Here is a 21,627-nt window from a genome sequence, read left to right as displayed (position 1 = left end):
GGCTAGACTCACTCAGCATAATGTTCTCTAGGTCCATCCATGTTACTACGTGCTTCATAAGTTTAGTCTGTCTTAAAGCTGCATAATATTCCATCGTAGGTATACGCCACAGTTTGTTTAGCCACTCGTCTGTTGATGAACATTTTGGCTGTTTCCATCTCTTTGCAATTGTAGATAATGCTGCTATAAACACTGGTGTGCAAATGCCCGTCTGTGTCTTTGCCCTTAAGTCCTTTGAGTAGATACCTAGCAGTGGTATTGCTGGGTCGTAATCCATTCTGCCATTCTATGTCTTTTGATTGGGAAATTCAGTCCATTAACTTTTAGTATTATTACTGTTTGGATAATATTTTCCTCTACCATTTTGGCTTTTGTATTATATATATCATATCTGATTTTCCTTCTTTCTACACTTTACTCCATACCTCTCTCTTCTGTCTTTTCGTATCTGACTGTAGTGCTCCCTTTAGCATTTCTTGCAGAGCTGGTCTCTTGGTCACAAATTCTCTCAGTGACTTTTTGTCTATAAATGTTTTAATTTCTCCTTCATTTTTTTTTTTTTTTTTTTTTTTTTTTTTTAAGAAAGAGGGAGGAAGGGAAGGAAAGACAGAGAGAAGGAAGGAAGGAAGGAAGAAAGGGAAACATCTTTAAACATTTTCTTGTTTTATTGTATTTTGTTTGTTTGTTTATTTTTTACATGGGCTGGGGCCGGGAATCGAACCGAGGTCCTCCGGCATGGCAGGCAAGCACTTTGCCCGCTGAGCCACCGCGGCCCGCCCCTTCTCCTTCATTTTTGAAGGACGATTTTGCTGGATATAGGAGTCTTGGTTGGCAGTTTTTCTCTTTTAGTAATTTAAATATATCATCCCACTGTCTTCTAGCTTCCATGGTTTCTGCTGAGAAATCTACACATAGTCTTATTGGGTTTCCCTTGTATGTGACAGATTGTTTTTCTCTTGCTGCTTTCAAGATCCTCTCTTTCTCTTTGACCTCTGACATTCTAACTAGTAAGTGTCTTGGAGGACGCCTATTTGGGTCTATTCTCTTTGGGGTGCGCTGCACTTCTTGGATCTGCAAATTTAGGTCTTTCACAAGAGTTGGGAAATTTTCAGTGATAATTTCTTCCATTAGTTTTTCTCCTCCTTTTCCCTTCTCTTCTCCTTCTGGGACACCCACAACACGTATATTTGTGCGCTTCATATTGTCATTCAGTTCCCTGATCCCCTGCTCAAGTTTTTCCATTCTTTTCCCTATAGTTTCTGTTTCTTTTTGGAATTCAGATGTTCCATCCTCCAGTTCACTAATTGTAGCTTCTGTCTCTTTAGATCTACCATTGTAGGTATCCATTGTTTTTTTCCATTTTTTCTTCTTTGTCCTTCACTCCCATAAGTTCTGTGATTTGTTTTTTCAGATTTTCTATTCCTTCTTTTTGTTCAGCGCATGTCTTCTTCATGTCCTCCCTCAATTTATTGATTTGGTTTTTGAAGAGTTTTTCCATTTCTGTTCGTATATTCAGCATTAGTTGTCTCAGCTCCTGTATCTCATTTGAACTATTGGTTTGTTCCTTTGACTGGGCCATATCTTCAATTTTCCGAGCGTCATCCATTATTTTCTGCTGGTGTCTGGGCATTTGATCAGATTTCCCTGGGTGTGGGACCCAGCTGGTTGAAAGGTTTTTCTGTGAAATCTCTGGGCTCTGTTTTTCTTTTCCTTCCCAGTAGGTGGCGCTCGTGGCGCTCGTCTGTCTGCATGGCAGTCGGCCCGGGAAACCGCGCGTGGAGGCAGGGGTCGCTGGCCGCCGCGGCTTGGGAGAGTGCCGGTCCTAATTGCCCAGCTGGCCCGAAACGCCAAGCGTGACGGGAGGGCCCTGCTATCCAACGTTCCCAGTCAGACCGGGGAGCCACGTGTGTGGAGGGGACCCCAGTCGCCAGCCGCCCCGGCCGGGAAAACGCGCGCCCCTCGGGTATCTCACCGCAGCAGATTCTCCCTGCCCGTTCAGCTGTTCCAGAATGGGGTACGCTATCTTTTTGGTCTCTGTCGTGACTCCGGGAGCTGTTTCATATTGTTTCTGTTTCTTTAGTTGCTTTTCTGGAGGAGGAACTAAGACCCGCGCGTCTTACTAAGCCACCATCTTCTCTGGAAGTCCAAAATTGTTTAATTTTGAGGTGCTCCCATTTCTTTCTTTGTTTCTTCAGTGCTCTTGCTTTAGGTTTAAGGTCCATAAAACTGCCTCCAATTGTAAGTTTCATAAGATATCTCCCAACATTTTCCTCTAACTGTTTTATGGTCTTAGACCTAATGTTTAGATCTTTGATCCATTTTGAGTTAACTTTTGTGTAGGGTGTGAGATATGGGTCTTCTTTCATTCTTTTGCATATGGATATCCAGTTCTCTAGGCACCATTTATTGAAGAGACTGCTCTGTCCCAGGTGAGTTGGCTTGACTGCCTTATCAAAGATCAAATGTCCATAGATGAGAGGGTCTATATCTGAGCACTCTATTCGATTCCATTGGTCGATATATCTATCTTTATGCCAATACCATGCTGTTTTGACCACTGTGGCTTCATAATATGCCTTAAAGTCAGGCAGCGCGAGACCTCCAGCTTTTTTTTTTTCCCTCAAGATGTTTTTAGCAATTCGGGGCACCCTACCCTTCCAGATAAATTTGCTTATTGGTTTTTCTATTTCTGAAAAATAAGTCATTGGAATTTTGATTGGTATTGCATTGAATCTGTAAATCAATTTAGGTAGGATTGACATCTTAACTATATTTAGTCTTCCAATCCATGAACACGGTATGCCCTTCCATCTATTTAGGTCTTCTGTGATTTCTTTTAACAGTTTTTTGTAGTTTTCTTTATATAGGTTTTTTGTCTCTTTAGTTAAATTTATTCCTAGGTATTTTATTCTTTTAGTTGCAATTGTAAATGGGATTCGTTTCTTGATTTCCCCCTCAGCTTGTTCATTACTAGTGTATAGAAATGCTACAGATTTTTGAATGTTGATCTTGTAACCTGCTACTTTGCTGTACTCATTTATTAGCTCTAGTAGTTTTGTTGTGGATTTTTCTGGGTTTTCGACATATAGTATCATATCGTCTGCAAACAGTGATAGTTTTACTTCTTCCTTTCCAATTTTGATGTCTTGTATTTCTTTTTCTTGTCCAATTGCTCTGGCTAGAACATCCAACACAATGTTGAATAATAGTGGTGATAGTGGACATCCTTGTCTTGTTCCTGATCTTAGGGGGAAAGTTTTCAATTTTTCCCCATTGAGGATGATATTAACTGTGGGTTTTTCATATATTCCCTCTATCATTTTAAGGACGTTCCCTTGTATTCCTATCTTTTGAAGTGTTTTCAACAGGAAAGGATGTTGAATCTTGTCAAATGCCTTCTCTGCATCAATTGAGATGATGATGTGATTTTTCTGCTTTGATTTGTTGATATGGTGTATTACATTAATTGATTTTCTTATGTTGAACCATCCTTGCATACCTGGGATGAATCCTACTTGGTCATGATGTATAATTCTTTTAATGTGTTGTTGGATACAATTTGCTAGAATTTTATTGAGGATTTTTGCATCTGTATTCATTAGAGAGATTGGTCTGTAGTTTTCTTTTTTGGTAATATCTTTGCCTGGTTTTGGTATGAGGGTGATGTTGGCTTCATAGAATGAATTAGGTAGTTTTCCCTCCACTTCGATTTTTTTGAAGAGTTTGAGGAGAGTTGGTACTAATTCTTTCCGGAATGTTTGATAGAATTCACATGTGAAGCCGTCTGGTCCTGGACTTTACTTTTTAGGAAGCTTTTGAATGACTAATTCAATTTCTTTACTTGTGATTGGTTTGTTGAGGTCATCTATTTCTTCTTGAGTCAATGTTGGTTGTTCATGTCTTTCCAGGAACCTGTCCATTTCATCTAAATTGTTGTATTTATTAGCGTTAAGTTGTTCATAGTATCCTGTTATTACCTCCTTTATTTCTGTGAGGTCAGTAGTTATGTCTCCTCTTCCATTTCTGATCTTATTTATTTGCATCCTCTCTCTTCTTCTTTTTGTCAATCTTGCTAAGGGCCCATCAATCTTATTGATTTTCTCATAGAACCAACTTCTGGTCTTATTGATTTTCTCTATTGTTTTCATGTTTTCAATTTCATTTATTTCTGCTCTAATCTTTGTTATTTCTTTCCTTTTGCTTGCTTTGGGATTAGTTTGCTGTTCTTTCTCCAGTTCTTCCAAGTGGACAGTTAATTCCTGAATTTTTGCCTTTTCTTCTTTTCTGATATAGGCATTTAGGGCAATAAATTTCCCTCTTAGCACTGCCTTTGCTGCGTCCCATAAGTTTTGATATGTTGTGTTTTCGTTTTCATTCGCCTGGAGGTATTTACTAATTTCTCTTGCAATTTCTTCTTTGACCCACTCGTTGTTGAAGAGTGTTTTCTTGAGCCTCCATGTATTTGTGAATTTTCTGGCACTCCGCCTATTATTGATTTCCAACTTCATTCCTTTATGATCCGAGAAAGTGTTGTGTATGATTTCAATCTTTTTAAATTTGTTAAGACTTGCTTTGTGACCCAGCATATGGTCTATCTTTGAGAATGATCCATGAACACTTGAGAACAAGGTGTATCCTGCTGTTGTGGGATGTAATGTCCTATAAATGTCTGTTAAGTCTAGCTCATTTACAGTAATATTCAGATTCTCTATTTCTATATTGGTTCTCTGTCTAGATGTTCTTTCCATTGATGAGAGTGGTGAATTGAAGTCTCCAACTATTGTGGTATATGTGTCTATTTCCCTTTTCAGTATTTGCAGTGTATTCCTCACATATTTTGGGGCATTCTGGTTCGGTGTGTAAATATTTATGATTGTTATGTCTTCTTGTTTAATTTTTCCTTTTATTATTACATAGTGTCCTTCTTTGTCTCTTTTAACTGTTTTACATTTGAAGTCTAATTTGTTGGATATTAGTATAGCTACTCCTGCTCTTTTCTGGTTGTTATTTGCATGAAATATCTTTTCCCAACCTTTCACTTTCAACCTATGTTTATCTTTGGGCCTAAGATGTGTTTGCTGTAGACAGCATATAGAAGGATCCTGTTTTTTAATCCATTCTGCCAGTCTATGTCTTTTGATTGGGAAATCAGTTCATTAAGATTTAGTGTTATTACTGTTTGGATATTTTCCTCTAACATTTTGCCTTTTGTATTATATATATCATATCTGACTTTCCTTCTTTCTACACTCTTCTCCATACCTCTCTCTTCTGTCTTTTCGTATCTGACTCTAGTGCTCCCTTTAGTATTTCTTGCAGAGCTGGTCTCTTGGTCACAAATTCTCTCAGCGACTTTTTGTCTGAGAATGTTTTAATTTCTCCCTCATTTTTGAAGGACAATTTTGCTGGATATAGGAGTCTTGGTTGGCAGTTTTTCTCTTTTAGTAATTTAAATATATCATCCCACTGTCTTCTAGCTTCCATGGTTTCTGCTGAGAAATCTACACATAGTCTTATTGGGTTTCCCTTGTATGTGATGGATTGCTTCTCTCTCGCTGCTTTCAAGATCCTCTCTTTGTCTTTGACCTCAGACATTCTAACTAGTAAGTGTCTTGGAGAATGCCTATTTGGGTCTATTCTCTTTGGGGTGCGCTGCACTTCTTGAATCTGTAATTTTAGGTCTTTCATAAGAGTTGGGAAATTTTCAGTGATAATTTCTTCCATTAGTTTTTCTCCTCCTTTTCCCTTCTCTTCTCCTTCTGGGACACCCACAACACGTATATTTGGGCTCTTCATATTGTCCTTGAGTTCCCTGATACCCTGTTCAAATTTTTCCATTCTTTTCCTGATAGTTTCTGTTTCTTTTTGGAATTCAGATGTTCCATCCTCCATATCACTAATTCTATCTTCTGTCTCTTTAAATCTATCATTGTAGGTATCCATTGTTTTTTCCATCTTTTCTACTTTATCCTTCACTTCCATAAGTTCTGTGATTTGTTTTTTCAGTTTTTCTATTTCTTCTTTTTGTTCAGCCCATGTCTTCTTCATGTCCTTCCTCAATTTATCGATTTCGTTTTTGAAGAGGTTTTCCGTTTCTGTTTGTATATTCAGCATTTGTTGTCTCAGCTCTTGTATCTTATTTGAACTATTGGTTTGTTCCTTTGACTGGGCCATATTTTCAATTTTCTGAGCGTGATCCATTATCTTCTGCTGGTGTCTGGGCATTTAGTCAGATTTCCCTGGGTGTTGGACCCAACAGGTTGAAAGATTTTTCTGTGAAATCTCTGGGTTCTGTATTTCTTATCCTGCCCAGTAGGTGGCGCTCATGGCACACATTTGTCTGCGGGTCCCACCAGTAAATGGTGCTGTGGGTCCTTTAACTTTGGAAAACTCTTACCATGGGGGAGGTTCGCCAGCCGAAGTGGCTTGGAAGAGTGCCAGCCGGCCCAGGGGTCCGAACGCGGGGAGGGTCTTCGGCTGCCGCAGCCCGGGAGAGCGCCCGTCCGAATTTCCTAGTCAGCCCGGGGCGCCAAGCGTTGCGGGAGGACATCAGCCGCCGCGGCCCGGGAGAGTGCACTGTTCCCAGCCAGATCGGGGAGTCACGTCTTTGGAAGGGACCCCCCCGTCACCATTCTCCGTGGCCTGGGGATTTCCGATCCAGTTCTCTTAGTTGGTCTGGGGGGCCACGCGTGGTGGGTGCGCCAGCCGCCGCGGCTTGAGGGGACCACCCACCCAATTCTGCCTGCTGGCCCGGGAAGGAGGAAGGGAGGGACTCCGGCCGCTTGCGCCCCGCCCAGGGAAGCCCGCGCCCCTTGGCGATCTCACCGGAGCGGGTTCTCTCAGCCAGTCAGCTGTTCCAGGATGGGGTACGCTGTCTTTTTTATCTCTGTCGTGGCTCCGGGAGCTGTTCTGTATCATTTCTACTCCCCTAGTAGCTGTTCTGGGGGAGGAACTAAGATCCGCACGTCTTACTAAGCCACCATCTTCTCTGGAAGTCTGGAATGTGCTTTTAAAAATGGATTCTGTTACCAGTCCCTCCACAGATGGTCAAGCCTGGTCCAGGGACCCCTCTGGAGGTTGTAGGCTTCTGAAAAGTTACCCTCAGACTGGATGATTTTAATGACCTTATCTTCAAGTTCACTGATCCTTTCTTCAGCCAGCTCCAGTCTGCAGATTCGGAATTTTGCAATTCCAGAGTCTAGGGAATTTTTTTTCTTAAAAGTTTTTGTTTTGAAATAATTTCACATTTTAAAACAGTTGTAAAACTAGTACAAAACCCATACTGAGAGCTCCAGCATGACCCCCACACCTCAGATACCCAGAGACATCAATTTTAACATTATGCCACGTTGGTCATATCATTCTAAATATTCATTTATCTATGAATCTCTCCATGTGTGTATGTATGTATCTGTCTATCTATCTATCTATCTTCTGAACACTTGAGAGTAGGTTGTATAGATCATACTCTTTGAAGACATAATGCTTCAATGTACATTTCCTAAGAACAGGATACTCACTTATGTAACCCCTTTAAATAGAGTTATCAAGTTTAAGAAGTTTAACATTGATATAAAGTTTACCACTTATATTCCATTTTTTTCATGTGTCCTAATAAAGACTTAAAAAATTTTTTTTCATCATAGTAGTAACATAGGTGCAACTGAAAATTTCCTATTTAATCACTTTTTTTTACATAATTCAAATGTATTTAAATTTTTTTATTTATGAAACATAACCATATACAAACACAAACATTCTTACCAGATGATCATTCCATTCTTGTTATATAATCAATAACTCACAACATCATCACACAGCTGTATATTCACCATCATGATCACCTCTCAGAACACCTGCATCAATCCAGAAAGAGAAACAAAAGGAAAACAGAAAAAAATTCGTACATACCATACCCCCCACCAGCCACAGCATTTCAATCCGCTAAATCTATTTTAACATTTGTTCCCCCTATTATCTATTCACTCCCAATCCATATGTTTCACTCATCTGTCGGTAAGGTAGACAAAAGGAGCACCAGACACAAGGCTTACACAACCACACAGTCACATTGTGAAAGCTACACCACCATGCAATCATCTTCAAGAAACATGGCTACTGGAGCACAGCTTCACATTTTCAGGCAGTTCCCTCCAGCCTCTCTACTACACCCTAACTAAACAGGTGACATCCATCCAATGTGTAAGAACAACCTCCAGGACAACCTCTCAGCTCTGTTTGGAATCTCTCAGCCATTGACATTTTATCCTGCTCATTTTGCTCTTCCCCCTTTTGGTCAAGAAGGTTTTCTCAGTCCCTTGATGCTGAATCCCAGCTCATTCTAGGACTTCTGTCCCATGTTGCCAAAGAAGGTCCGCACCCCTGGGAGTCATGTCCCATGTAGAGAGGGGGAGGGCAGTAGTTTGCCTGTCATGTTGGCTGAGAGAGAGAGGCCACATCTGAGCAACAAATGAGGTTCTCTTGGGGGTGACTCTTAGGCCTAATTTTAAATAGGCTTAGCCTATCCTTTGCATGATTAAATTTCTTAGAAACAACCTCCAAGATTGGGGGCTCAACCTATTGCCTTGGTCGTCCCCACTGCTTGTGAGAATATCAGGGATTCTCCACTTGAAGTTGAATCTTCCCCCTTTCTCACCATTCCTGCAAGGGAACTTTGAAAATCCTTTTTTATTCACTGTTCAAATCACTCTGGGATTTATCAGGGCATCACTCTGGACAAACCTACAAAATCTCTTGCCTTACTCAAGGTTCCAAGTATTATGGTGTTCAACTAAGCTGTCCACATAAGTTATATTAGGAAATGCAGTAGTCAAAATATAAATTCTGTACCAAATAAACATCTTTTGCTTTAGTCTCACACATAAGTTGAAAATTTAAAATATTAAGTACCATCTATTTTCAGCGCCCTGCAGTAATGACATTCCTTTGTTCTTCCTCATGCAAAAACGTTTTTTTATTTATACATTTAGTCACGATGATTATACACTCTAGGCATTCCTAGATTGTACCATCTCAGTCTTTATTGTCTTTATCTTTTCTTCTGATTTCATTTGTGTCCCCAGGCCTCCTCCCTCTATCATTCTCACATTCAGCTTTATTCAGTGTTCTAACATTATTGTATTACAGTTAGGTGGTATTGTGCTATCCGTTTCTGAATTTTTCCAATCAGTCCTGTTGTGTAATCTGTATCCCTTCCACTCCAATTACCCAATATCAACCCTATTTTCTATCTCCTGATGGTCTCTGTTACCAACTGCCAAGTTTGTTCACTAATGTCAGTTCATATCAGTGAGACCATACAGTATTTGTCTTTTTGTTTCTGACTAATCTCACTCAGCATAATGTCCTTAAGGTCCATCCATGTTGTTACATACTTCATAACTTTCTTCTGTCTCACAGCTGCATAATATTCCATCGTAAGTATATACCACAGCTTGTTAAGCCACTCATCTGTTGATGGACATTTTGGCTGTTTCCATTTCTTGGCAGTTGTAAATTATGCTGCTGTAAACATTGGTGTGCAAATGTCTATTTGTGTCTTTGCCCTCGTGTCCTCTGAGTAGATACCTAGCAATGGTATTGCTGGGTCATATGGCAATTCTATACTTAGCTTCCTGAGGAACCGCCAAACTGCCTTCCACAGTGGTTGTACCATTTGACATTCCAACCAGCAGTGGATAAGTGTGCCTCTTTCTCCACATCCTCTCCAGCACTTGTTGTTTTCTATCTTATTGATAGTGGCCATTCTGGTGGGTGTGAGATGGTATCTCATTGTAGTTCTGATTTGCACTTCCCTAATAGCCAGGGAAGTTGATCATTTTCATATGCCTTTTGGCCATTTGTATTTCCTCTTTTGAGAAGTGTCTATTCATGTCTTTTGCCCAGTTGTCTGTCTTTTTGTTGTTGAGTTGAACGATCTCTTTATATATTCCAGATACCAGACCTTTATTTGATATATCATTTCCAAATATTATCTCACATTGTGTGGGTTGTCTTTTTACTTTTCTAGGGAATTTTTAATTTTGGATACTCTGGCCTTCAGCTCTGTTTGGTTCTTTTTCATAAATTTCATCTCTCTATTGATATTCTTTTATTTTTCAGCAATCCTTTGCCCCAGGCAGCCACTTCTCTGTGAGGCAGCCACAGTTCTGTGAGCTGCCTTCTACATGCAGAGGAAGTTCTGGGATGGCAAGTCCCTCAGGCCACCACCAGACAGGTTGGGTTGGGTAAACATGCTCCCAGTGTGTGTGCGAGGGGTGCCCTGCTCCCTTTGGTACTGGGACCAGGGATCTGCACTTGGAGTTTGGGCCGGCTTTGTGCCAAGCTGGTGAGGGGGGTGGGGAAGGGGCGAGCCAGGGAAGAACAAGAGCTTCTGCAGCCTTTTAACTGTTTGAGAAAGATGTTTCTGCCAATTCTTGCTAGTTGTTCAAAGCTTCTGTAGGGGAAACAAGCTGTAAAATACCCCATTCTACTATCTTGACTGGGGCAAGCTTTGTACATCCCTTTCATGTAGAATTATTCAAGTCTTCTGCCTTTAACTAGAATTATGGTAGATGTGATAGCACAGAAGGAAATGACTTCCAGAGAGGTTAAATGATTTCTCCAAGGTGCAACACATTTCCAAAGCCCCAGTTGAGGAGTCTGAGTGAGGAATCTCATAGCTTTAGGTGCCATCAACTCTCACCAAGACTAGAGTTTGTCCCAGAGAAGCAGGCAAACTCAGGTGACCCTTTTCCTGAGAAGCCAGTCCTTTAGAGTTTCTGATGGGTGCCATCTGGGAAGGCCTTTATGGGTATAAAAACACTGTTAAGTGTCAGCATTTGGTGAAGGCTGAAAGATACATTCCCTTCTTCGTTGTGTGTATTGACTTTCAGAAGCGAGCAGTGAGGGTGAGGGAAGTGGTAGCATTTGAGGCAGAACCAGAGTGCAAGCTTTGAGCAGGGCAAGGATTTTTGAGGCAATGGCGACAAAAAGGCAGCGGGTGAAAGTGGTGGCTAAGGAGGAGGAGTTGTAAGAGGGTCTAGGGTCAGAGGCTGCTATAAAAATAATCAGCATCTGGGTTGGGCCTGGGTAATGACCCAAGGCAGGCTTCCTTGGTCACCCCCATGGCCACCCCTTCTGTTCATTTAACTACGTACCAGCCAAAGAGCCCTATGATGTTGGCAGCCTACTGCAGAAAATTAGAGAGCTTTGGGATTGTAGGTGTAAGAACAATAGAAACAAAGACTGCATTCAGGTCAGGATTTGCATATATGTTTCATGGTCTAAGGGAACCGAAAACAAACACCCTCAGTTGTTTAAAAGTCTGACTAAGATGGTAATTTACAGACAGAGATGAAACTTCACTAATAGGTTCCAGTGACTTCAGCAGACCAAGCAAAGAAGACTTATGAACACAAGATCCCAGATCGATGTTGGGGAGAGTGGTATTATTCTATAAATCACGGAGTGTGTGGGGTCGTGGGCTGCAGGAGGGCTGGACCCTTGCAGGAAACTGGCTCACACTAGGTGGAGGATCCTCGGATGCTTGTCTGTTGCTGTGGGATCTGGTTAGCCAGCCACTCCTGCCCAAAGATTCTAGTTCTTCCTGGGGCTGTAAACATCCAGATGCTGCTCTTTGGAGCCTCAGCAGGCCCTCCCCATCTCTTGGGTGCTGCTGTCACGCTTGCCTGAGACTGGATTCTCCAAGGTCTCATCCACCTTCCATCACACAACTAAAACGATGAGCCTTCCATCCTGTCCCGGAGGGGCCTGCAGAAAGAATTTGTTCCCAATATTCAGCTGCCGTTTCCCTTCTCTCCATGCCCTTCCTCCTCATTATGCTCCTGCAGGCATAATGCTCCTGGGGGCCCAGCTAAACAGCTCCCTGGTCTCTCGGTCTCTCGGTGGTCGAAGTCCTCTCGCCTGCCTGGCGATGTGCTGCCCCAAGGCCGTCACTTGCTTTTCTAGCGGGTTGATCATCTTTGCTGCCTTTGTCTGAATTTTCTGTGACTTGGTCACCAGTCTCCTGGACAGAGGAGCCCAGGACAGCTGCCACTTTCACAGGCAGGGTGTAGAAGAAAGAGGGCCCTTCCGTCTGGTCACGTAATCATCCCCTTCCTCCAAACCGCTTCGAGGGGAGCTGCACCTGGGACCGCGCAAAAGTGCTATCAGCTTCTGGGAACTCTACTAATGCGGTCTGTCTGGGACTCCTTTCAAGCAAAGCCTTTTAATTTGTTCAGTATTAAAAGCCTTCATTATGAAAAGGAGGGTTCTCTCCTTTTAAGGCAGGCCCAGAGCAGGGACAAAGGAGACCCTGCTGTGAGGAGGCCGAGGGTATGAAGAGGGGACGCACTCATCCCACAGCAGGAAGGAATGGAAGGGTTCCCTGCTTCTTCCGAGTGAAGCTCCTGGAGCTGGAGAGGTGAGGGACATGGAGGGCCGAGGGTTCCCCTTATTCTGCACAGAGTTGCATTGGTCAACTTCAGAGCAGGAGGCTGCTGTGATCAAAGAATCCCGGGGCTTTGTTGCTCCCCAAATGCAGCATTTTTGGACCTTAAATGACTTATCAGTAAAGAAGGAATAATAATATTAAGGCCAATGGAGAGGGGGCATCCACTCCCATCTGCCCTGGGCTTGGGGGGATCTAAAGTGTGCCAATTTGGCCCCAAAGAATAAGAGGGGCAGCTCTTCTTCCCACCGTGCTGGGTGCCTGGGCTTACAGGTGTCTGGGATGTGGGGTGACTGAGCAATTTGGAGTGTAGTCGGGCTGACCCATAGCACAAGAGGGATATTGATCCTACTCAGGGGAAGACAGCAATGGTCCCGCTCCAGGGTGACCTGAGATTTGGCCAGCAAGATCTCATATCACGCACCCGGTGAGGTTCCTACTGGGGTACACCCTGGCCCCTGCAAGCAGTCTTCAGTTCTCTGTGCTGGGGTTTGCTCTCTGGTCATGCAGAGACTCCCCTCACCCTATTCCTTGTCCCATGGCATTGGCTTCAGAACTTTCTGGGCTCCCAACCATCTATGGGGCCTCCAGAACTGGTGACGCCTTTCTCCCAACCCCGCCTCCTGAGACCCTAGTTCCCTCCCTCTACAGTTCCCCAAATGGTCTTGCCGTATGGTCCCTCCAGCCCGCTGAAGTGGCATGCGTGCTCTTGGTATCATGAAGACTTGCATATCTTCTCAGAGGAAGAGGAGGGCCTTTAGAAATGCAAGGGAGAGGGAATGTTTCCATTCCTTTTAAATGCTTCCCCTTCTCCCCGAGGGGGAACAGAAAGAGTTTTGACTAAGTGTGTGGTGTACATGAGTCAGCCCAGATTGTGCCACACTTACATGACTTTTTGGGGAATCAACTGAGATAATGTACGTAAAAATGCCCTTCTGAGCTAGAAAATGTACAAATGCGAGTTGCTGCTATTTCTTCAATATGGGAACATTAAATGGAAAGCAGCGTAAAACTCCAGTCTTTGCCAACAGTAAGTTAACAGAAGCTTACTGAGGCCAAATGTATTTTGACTAGTATTGGGCACTTGTAGGGCTGGTGACGAAAGAAGAATTGGGACTACCTACCTTTAAGGAGAAGGATGTGTAGTGAAAAAGAAAAAGTGTCATCTTTTAAAAATGTGTAATGTGGACCACTCTGTTGGCCAAGTGTTGGTTTTCTCTATCTTGCCTGGGCATGAGGAGTCATCTCTGTCTCAAGGCCTTTTTAAAAAACAACTGATGAGGATCCTGAATAATACAAGATTGTCTAAACATTGTTTTCATGCTGTAATGTAATTGCATCTCTTGATATAAGGAGTCCTTCAACTAAAACTTGGAAATCTTTGCTGTTTAGAGGTGCAGGCAGTTTTCTTTTTTTAAGGCATTGTTTATAAGGGAATTTGATTTATAGCACAGAAATGACTTGTGTTTCTATTAACATCAGTCTTCTTAATCATCTCTCTTTTCTCCTCTGTGATTTTTAAAGACTTGTCTGCACTACCTGACACTGGTAGCATAACCAGTCATTTCAGACTTTCCTTCTAGAGACTTTGCCTCTCCCTGTGCATTATGGGCCACACAGAAGGTCTAGACTGGGGATTCACGGTGGCTTTTCCCCACCACATACTCCCCACTTTCCCCTGCCCCCACCTCCGCCCATGCCCAATTCTCACAGCCATTCCTTGAATAAATATGCTCTGTCTCTGCAACAGACTCTTTATCCCCTCAATGTCCAAGGAAACTGATTCACCACACTGAGGTTTCTGTCTGGGAACTGCTTCCAGACAACCCAGCCATGTCTAGCCTGTGTGTGGGATCTCGGTTTGGGTCGGGCCCTTCTTTTTCTTTGTTTAGCTTCATTTCATTTCCCTTTGGGATGTGGTCTCTGTCTCTTTCTGTCCCATTATTCCACACAATTCCATGTCCAGCCTTAGGTTCACTCCAAGAGAAATTCATGTTGGTTGGTACACTGTCAAGTTTCTAAAACTTGGTGCTAGGTGTTCAGGTGCAAGTAACTTTTCTTTTGAGTCAAGCATGCTCAGGCCAAAGGGTGAATCTGTGGGTGTAAATATGAATAAACCAGGGGTAGCTGAATTTCCAGTCATATGGTTTTCTGTCTCAAGCTAATGTTATTCACCAATCTTGGTGGCATTTTTAGGGGCTTTGATGGTGCTAGAAGAATCATTTCTTTCCATTTAGGAAAATAACTCCTCATTTCGATCTGGAATTAATTTTCCTTGTCCTATTATTTTCAGTCAAGTGGCATTGTGAAGAAACCACTGTGAACTTGTTTAATAACTCTTTGGTTGTGTTTTTGTGGTTTTTTCAATGTTCAGAAAAATATTTCATCCATTTAAGCAGTCCTGACAAGAAGTTACAGAGGATTAACAGGGACCAGGTGGTAAAATGGAGATGACCCATCCATCAAGGAGGAAGGGCTGTTGACAGATTTAGAAGCGCTGCTATAAAGAGGGAGGCATTGTGTTCTTCTTTTTATGGACTCAGGATCTTACATTAAAGAAAGACTTAATATATACTAAAGCAGCTGAAAATTCAGAGTCTTCCCTCTAGAGAAGGGGAAGACAGAGCAAGATATTCACAGGGTCAACAGAGGAACATTGAGGAGACAATTCTTTCAACAGGCTGTTGGTAACTAGTTTGGGAAAACAGCTCAAAGCTGAGACTAAGTCCTGTAGCAATGTGACAGTACATAGCTTCGACATTCTTTGATCCTTTCCCCACCAAGAGATAAAGCCTATGCCCTTTCCTTTGAAAGGTTTGAGGCTACTTTGACCAATAAAGTGCGGTGGAAATGACACTATAAGATTTCTGAAGTCGGGTCACAAAAGGCGATGTAGCTTCTACCTCGTTTGCTGGGACACTTGTACTTGGATTCTGCACCACAAAGCAAAAAGTCTTGCTATTTTGAGGCTACCATACTGTGAAGAAGCCAAGCCACCTGGAGAAGCCACATTTAGTCCTCTGGTCGACAGCCCTAGTCGTTGAGTCATCCCAGCCCAGGTGCCAGATGTATGAGTGGGCAAGCGCACAGATGATTTCAAACCCTTGCTGTTGAGTCACTCCCAGGCTTTGAGGCTTCCCTGCTGAGGCCCCAGGCATCGTAGAACAGAGAAAAGCCATTCTTTACATGCCCTGTCCAAATTCCTGACCCACAGAATTCATGAACATTATAAAAATGGTTGTGTTAAACTACTAAGTTTTGAAGTGATTTCTTATACAGTAATAGTAACCAGAACAGGCAAACTGTAAATCGTAGAAAAATAAAGAAATTTAAGGGGTTAGAACGTGAGAGAGGTGGGGTTGTGAGTGGGGAAACTAATTTAGATAGGATGTCATAAGACTTCATTGAGGAACTGATATTTGAGCAGAGAATAGTGTGACGTGAGGATGCAGGCATGCAGACATTTGGGAAAAATGTGTCTTGATGACAAATTATAGCAAGTGAAGATCCTGAGATGGGAGCGACATTATTCAAGAGATAGCCAAATGATCTATTTGTTTAAAGCTTAAAAAAGATGGGTGGGGGAATGTTAGGAAATGAGGTTGGAGAGGGGAATACACTTAGGACTTTCTTGGTCATGAAGAAGTATTTGGATTTTATTGTAAACCAATGATCATTTTGAATAGGTGAATATTCTCCACACTCACTCTCTTGGTGATTTTATCCAGTCTCTGACTGTAAATGGCTTCTATACACTGATGATTTCTAAATATATATTTCTAATCCAGGCCTGAGACCTGGACTTCAGATTCTTTATATAGCTACCTACCCAGCTTTCCACATGGATTTCAAATAGACATTTAAAACCTAATAAGTACAGATATTAGCTCATTTCCTGCCCCAGACCTGCTCCTCCCACAGTCTACTTCATAGCAACAGGTGACAACTCCATCCTTCTACTTGTTTAGGTCAGTCTTGACTCCTTTATTTTTCTTGTAACTCATAGCTGATTGATTCATCAGCAAATCCTATCAGCTGCTTCCCATCAGTTCTCCCTGCTTCTAACCTTACTTCCTTTCCATGTAGACTCCTGGCGCAAATTGTGGCTGCTGAAAAGTCTGATGACAATCCAATTTTCCTTCCTGTATAAGTAACTTGGTCTTTTTGCCTGTCCAAAGAATTTTATCTTTTCCTTTAAAGTATGGAAATTTTACCAGCATATATTTTTGTGTTGTTTGTTCTGGGTTAATTTTGAATTTCTATATGAAAGATCATATTTTTGCTTAAATTTCAGAGCTATTTCCTTGAATTATAGTTTTTAGTGTTTGTCCTGGTCCTTGCTTTGATTTTGTGCTTGGGGACTCTGATTATACATACATTGGCTCTTCTTTGCTTAATTTCTATATTTGTGGCTCTCTGAAATCACTACAAATTTTTTTTTTCATTTAAAATTTTCTTTACAGTTTTTGTTTCTCTTAAGGCATTATCTGCTGCATTTATGCACTCTTGTCTCTTTTTGGCTTAATCTTAGTTTCCAACATGATGTTTGTCTTTTATTTTTATTATTTCCTGAATTCTGTCATTTTATTTCTGAGTTTTTCTAGTTCTGATTTATGTTGTTCTTTTAGCTTGTTTTGATATAGGTTGTGTAGCTTTTATTTGTGTTGTATGTATACCTCTCTGGCATATTTTATGGTCTAGAGGGAGGCGAATCTGTGACTTATCTTTTTCCTTAAATAACTTTGTATAGTATTTGACTTTGATAATTTTCAGTTTAAAATTTGTGTACTAAACTAACTTCCTTGGACTTCTAGAATATGTCTTTCCACTTGGTTTTTCTAACTTCACTGTTCTATGATTCCCTCTTCTGTTTTTGTAGTGCTTAAGGATAAGCTGGTTTACTTTCTGAGATCTCCAGATTTAGTTTTCTTCCCATCTTTTTTTAGGGAACCCTTACCTTTGCCTCCTTCCTTTATCTCTGTTGTTCCATGTACTGCTCAATTTGGATTTTATTCCCAGCAGTTTTTCTCAGTGTGTGGCTTTGTCCTGAGGGAGTTTGGTAAGTTAGTTTTTAGAGTTTATGTCTCAGACCACTGTAGCTACTTCAGACTCTACTGCAAACCCTTCATTACAAATTCTTCCAGGTTCAGTTGCTGTTTTTCAAATGACACTCTCAGCTACCTGTTGAGAACCTGTTGGGTATTTTGGGATTCTCAGGTTTTTCAGATGTCCTGATTCTGTCCTTTACCAGTCGTGCAGCTGGGTTGGTGTTTTTTCCCCATTCACTTATATTTTGGGGATCACGGGGACACCTCATCAGATAATTTTGCTGTACGTATTGCCCATGGATTTTTAGTTTTGCTATCTTTTACTACTTGTAATGTCTACTTTTTATGGGAAACTTGGAGAGATTAAAAAATGATTCTGTAGACATCATCTCAGAATTGTCTTCAGTCTATGTTCAATACAATATCCAGGATGGTTCTAGTAAAATGTTCATGAGATTACATCACTCCTTTGCTAAAAATGCTTCACTGGCTCTCCATATCACTAGAACAAAAACCTAAGTCCTTACATTGGCTTATAAGGTGCTATGCATCTAGCTTTCTCCACTTTCCTTGCTGCCTCCCTGATCATATCTCATATTCTTCTCCCCCTTGCTTATTCTGGGATAACCATCCTGGCCTCCTTACTATTTATTTTTTTATTTTTTTTCCTTACTATTTTTGAATTGTGCCAGGCATGATTCTGCTTCAGGCTCCTTACACTTGTTGTTACCATTAATCTTCATTCAAACATCACCTTCTTATTGAAACATTCCTTACCCACCTATCTAAATTTGTACCTCCTCCAAACATTACCTATCCCACCTCTCCTGCTTCATTTTTTCCTTATCCGTTATCATCCTGCATTTTCCTTTTTAATTTATTAAATTTTTTAAATGTCAATTAGAATGTAAACTCCACAGAAGCAAGGATTTTTAGCCAACAATTAAACTGCAGTGGGATGAGTGGATGCATGAATGACACCATCTAAATTACATTTAAGAATCGCACTGGTTTCATAGTAGAGAATGGCAATCTGTAGAGTAGCAGAAATGGAAGCAGAGACCAGTTAGGAGGCTACTACAATAATTTAGGCAAGGGATCATGGTGAAAGTGGTGACGTCAAAGTGAAAATGACCTATTTCAAAGGCAGAACAGTCAGACCACTAATTATCAACCAGGTTGATAGATGTTTCCCGATTGTTTCACTGATGAACTACTGTAATAGCGTGGGCATAAAAATGACTTCAGGACAGGCTGATCACATTTCCTGGTCCCCATAAAGCTTCAGTTTTTCATAAAAGAGTCTAACATACGAGGCTAGGGGAAATCCAAGAATACCCAAAGAAGAAGACATTTTAGAGGTGAGCATCAAAGGAAGACGTTTTAGTCAGAATTTGCTTCATAATAAATCACCCAAGGCTTAGTTTAAAACAACAAAGATTTATTATTTTTTCATGATTTTATAGGTTGGCTGGGCAGTTCCTCTATTGGTTTTGCCTTGGATCACTCATTTGGCTGCATTTAGCCAGAGGGTTAGCTGGGCTAGTAGGTCTGAGACGGCTTTTCTCATGTACCTGGAAGCTGATGCTGGCTGTGAAGTTGGAGATTTTATTTCTTCACCTAACATCTCTTTTCCAGCAGGTTAAACCTGCTTCCTGACACGGTGGTCCCAGAGCATCATTTCAGGAGGGCAAAAGCAGTAGCCTCAGGAGCTGGCCTTGGAAGTCACACACTATTACTTCTGTCATATTCTATTGGTCAGAGTAAGGCTGAAGGCCAACCCAGCTTCAAGGGAAATAGACTTCAACTCTTTATGGAAGTGGCAGCTAAGTTATTGTGGAGAAAAAATTCATGGTCATATTTTGAAACCTCCCATAGAAGGAAACCAACATTTAATGAGTATCTATTCTGTACCAGGCACTGTGTGTATATGACACATGCCAGCTTCTACACAATACTCACAGCAATCCTGAAAAGAAGGCAACCAAAGAAATGGAGGCTAAGAGACAATACAAAATGACTAAAGACCCAGAACCAGCAAGAGAATGGCTGGCATTCAAGTCCAGATTTGTCCAATTTTAAAAGCCTTTTTTTCCCCTTCTTTTCCTTTCAGGCTGAGACTAGTCATACATCTGTGGAGTATAGAAAGGGACCTAGTTATTTCTGCTAGGCAGTCTTTTCTTCTCCTCTACACTCCTTCTCTCTTTTCCAGACTTGAGTTCTTCATTTTCTTTGGGGATTTTTTTGTTGTTGTTGTCACATGTTTAATAGTTAACATTTCCTGAGCAGTTCAGCACATGAGGCACAGGTTTGCTCATGGCTAAACCTGCCCTCTGGACAGTGTTCCTAGTTGACCAAGAGGCTTTGGATTGTTGAATTGGGTCAATGGTTCACTGTTCTACCAGATTGACCCCCCCTTCCAAAATGTCATCAGGGGATTTTAAAACTCAAGAGTTCTTTTTTGAAAATTCCTGCCATAGTGGAGGTAGCTCTGAGCAGACAACCAGAAACTGTAGCCTTGCTGCTTTGCCCTGAACTGGCCTGAAGAGGCCTTTCCAGCAAAGCTTTTCTTTATCTGCTGGTGTATAGTCCACCAGTAGAGAGTCCTGGAGAGCCCTGGGTGGCAATTCAGCAGTAGGAGGCATTCTCCCTTCTGGCTGGGGAGATGGGGTAAACTTGTACATGTAGATTTACTCTCTGACTTCCATGGTTCCCGTTCAAACATTTCCTGTTTCTCTAAGGGCAAAGATGAGCAATGTTGACACTTGTTTCTGGGTTGGAGAGGAAGATGTATTGAATCCCTGTCCAGCTCTGTCAATTCACCCTGACTGGCTGGCTGCCTGGCTCTGCCCCTGGCAGAGCATGCCAACCGGTGAAGCACATTCAGTTAACAAGTCTTTCATCTACTGACCACTTACTCTGGTATGGCCATGAGGGTCTTCAAAACATTCACACATATGTCATCCCGTGAAAGCCTTGCAAGGTCCCTGAAAGGGAGGCAGGACAGGTGGTAGAGTTTACATGTTCAAGATGAAGAAAGCAAGGCTGTTACCTGACTCCTTGTGGCCATCCCTTCTGACATGGGACTCATCGCTTTTGACCTGAGACTCAAGTCTGTCCAAGTTTAGGTCCTACTTTTCTGCCCTTGGGGTGGGCTGCCTCTTGAGAGCCAGGTGAGAGGATGTGGGCCTTAAGGAGGAGCAGATGATCCATGTCTCTCTCTTGTATCTACTAGTCACTCCCTGGAGGCCAGCAACTATGATGTCACCACCGGCACTGCTCAGCAATGGCTGCCTTCATTCTGTGGGTGGGACCTCAAGGCCGCCTGGGCTGGGGAACCCCACTGGTGACAACACAGCATCCTTTAGAGCTGACGCGGCAGCAGATGCCCCAGACCAACTCCAAGTCTGACAGCATCTCTGTGAGCCATGTGAAAGGACAGCAGACGTCATATCCCTCCTGCAAGTCACCTTCACAAAGGCCCTTTGTGGTTGCTCCACTGATGACTCACCGATAATCGGGCTTCAACACTGTGAGTCAAAGTGCACCACTTTCATTAAAAATAACATTCACTGGGGTTTAACGGCTTTCTTTTTCTTTCTTTCTCTTTTTGACTATACTGTGTGGTTTCTGGATGGGAAGCTGTCAGGTAGCAGGACTGGCGCTCAGACAGGCTTGAGCATAATCACGCCTGCCTTCGCAGGGCTGGACGATCGGCTCCTCCAAATAATGATTTATTTAACAAATAGTACTGAACACCTACTATGCTCCCTGAGTGTGGGAGTGTGAGAGGGGGAGCGTAAGTGCATGAGTGGGGGGTAAAAGACAGGGTGTCTGCCCTTGAGGAGATGATGGTCCATATCCAAGTTTTGCTTGAAGATCCAGTAGTGGGATGCTTGCTTAATACTCAAATTCCTGGGCTTCATCCCTAAGCTCTGAGTGTGAAACCTTGATAAATTTGCAGGAGATTTTTATGCACAGAACAGTCAAAAGCCTTGCTTTTAGGGGAGAGAGAGACTGTGAACTTCCATCAGGCAGACCCTGAATGAAAATAGAGGGAGCGAGGGGAGAGGTGGGCGGGCTGCAAGGTTGGGGGAGGCAGAAGGAGGGGGTTTGATGAAGAAACGA

The 21,627-nt window shown here is 42.2% G+C and overlaps 1 long non-coding RNA gene across 1 annotated transcript in view; it reads left to right on the top strand.

Moving 5' to 3' along the window:
• LOC143690773 (uncharacterized) overlaps positions 1-21,627 on the top strand; it is a 115,475-nt gene that overhangs the window by 58,542 nt on the left and 35,306 nt on the right. Inside the window, exon 4 of the long non-coding RNA XR_013179179.1 lies at positions 20,735-21,031. This is a non-coding gene — a long non-coding RNA (uncharacterized LOC143690773). The remainder of the gene's footprint in view (positions 1-20,734; positions 21,032-21,627) is intronic.

Source organism: Tamandua tetradactyla, chromosome 7 (assembly GCF_023851605.1).
Source record: "Tamandua tetradactyla isolate mTamTet1 chromosome 7, mTamTet1.pri, whole genome shotgun sequence".
NCBI classification, from domain to species: Eukaryota; Metazoa; Chordata; class Mammalia; order Pilosa; family Myrmecophagidae; genus Tamandua; species Tamandua tetradactyla.
This window is presented reverse-complemented; position numbering and strand designations above follow the sequence as displayed.